This window comes from Oryctolagus cuniculus, chromosome 18 (assembly GCF_051225735.1).
Source record: "Oryctolagus cuniculus isolate XC-2025 breed Fujian yellow rabbit chromosome 18, ASM5122573v1, whole genome shotgun sequence".
Taxonomy (NCBI): Eukaryota; Metazoa; Chordata; class Mammalia; order Lagomorpha; family Leporidae; genus Oryctolagus; species Oryctolagus cuniculus.
Window position 1 is genome coordinate 44,952,512 of NC_142884.1, and position 2,127 is coordinate 44,954,638.

Consider the following 2,127-nt stretch of genomic DNA (forward strand, 5'->3'; position numbering starts at 1 on the left):
AGAGACGAATACCAGAGTCCTTGGGGGCACTGATATTTGAAGGGTTGTCCTAAGATAGAAGAGCAGGAGTGACCAACCCAAAGGAGACCCCAAAACCCCAGAAAGACCACGGTGGAAGGTCAAGGGTAACCACTCACTCAGCCCAAGACTCATCTTGTGGACCCCAGTCCATTTCTCCTTGGCTCCGCTCGCTGCTAGTTGATGTTGGTGAAATTCTATCCCTGGTGATGCTGTGACAGCAAGGGTGGTCATGACACGGACAGCTCGGTGCAGGCAAAGAACAGTGGTTGAGAAAATGCACAGAGCAGCCGGAAAATGGGGCTGCTCTGGGAGTGAGGGCCTGGCACGTCTGTCAGCTGTCTCCCTCTTGTCTGGGTCCTAGCCACCAGCCGTTCCAAAGGAAATTCTGAAATCGCTCATTTCCCCCAAGTTCTAGAGAAGGAAATGGTTTTCCAAGCGGTCACAGACATGCTAAGGGTTGGAAATGGGCCAGGGCCAGAGAGTGGGCACTCAGCAGTCTCGCTTGATGCCCAGAACCACCCAAGTTCTTGCAAGGCCCCATAGCCCGCCATGCTGCAGGAGTGCCAGGGGGCCTGGGAGGCTGGCCGCACCATATGGACACCCTCACCCCTGGAAAGCAGCTCTGAGCACAGCGGCCAAGGCCTGGTTATCGGTGGCCAGCACCAGCCCAGTGGCCCGCCGAGCACCAGGCTGCCCGCGGCCCCTCCCTTGGCAACAGTGGCGCCTCTGGGACCTCGCGGTGGCCTGATCTCCCTGCAGTCCCCAGGTCGGAGGGAGGAGGGGATGGCAGGGAGACATTGCTGCGGCTTTGCGGCCAAGCAGGGAACATACTTAAGATATTTAGGGATGCACGGGGCACCAGCCCCACTTCCTGCGGGCTCTGCCTGCCAGCGCTCAGCCACTGGAACATGCCATTTGAGAAATGTCTTCATTTTCTCCCAGTCGTTGGCCGGGTTCCCGCCACACTCGTTGAGAGCGGGAAGAGGGAGGGGGCAGGAGAGGGAAGCGAAGGGTCATAGCCTGGAGCAGGGGATTGGAAAACTGGCTCCCAAGAGCGCTCTGTGCAAAGGAAACACCAAGGATGGGGCCTGCCAAGTCTGCCCGCTGTGCGCGCTGACACCCCCCACGTGGCCCTCCCGTCAGCCCGCAGGAAGTGCCATTGCACCCTGGCCCACGGCCCAGTGAGGGTGCACCTTGAATCAGGGCCCCAGCACGCAGAGGGGGCTGCCTGATCCCACCATATCAGGCAGCACGGCTCCGAGGACCCCCGCACAAGACCCCCGTGGGGCTGGGCACCCCCCACCCCCACCCCGCCAACAGCAAGCTTCTTGAGCCAGTCTCTGTTTTCATAGACCATGGCTTTAAAAATCCCAGCCATGAGGAGGGCCTCTGTCCCCAGCTTCTTTTTAATTTTTAAACCAGTTGATTTACGGCTTGAAAATCTCTGAGCATATCCCCAGACGCAGGTGTTGAGAAATGTCAGAGCCGGGAAAGAAAACACCAGCACTGCTGTTGTCTGATCACCTCGCTCGCACAGGTGGAAGAGCAAGGGCTGGAAAAACCGAGACATCCAGGAAGCAGCAGCTCACATGCACACTAGGAAACACAGAGATCGGCCCGAGGAGGGCTGGCTGGGGGGAGAAGCGGTAGGTCCTAGAGCCAGGAGGGCTTCTGTGCCATTGCTAGCTTTGCAACTCAGCCGTCTCAACTGTAAAATGGAAAATAGTGTTTCTACCACCACAGGAGGACGAGGGACAATTCATTGAGCTTTATTTTTTAAAGCCCTCATCAGCAGGTGCTGGGTTTCACGTGGCTGCCTGTCCATGGCCGCTGTTGCTGACTGGTAATACATTCAAGAACGGGGCGATTCAAAGATGGCCAACTTGCTGGAGACGTTTGGGGCCAGGCCTGGGGTGGGGGGCGGTCCCTTCCTCCAGAGAGGGCCCAAAGCCCGCCTGGCTCCGGTGTCTGTGCTGTCACCCGATCAGGGCGGATAGGGTGCTGAACCGCTCTGCCCAGGCATCGGAAAGTAGAGCCCTGGCTCCCGAGGGTGGAACAGCAGATTTACCTTAAAGATACCCCAGTTTGGGCCTGATACAGATCAGC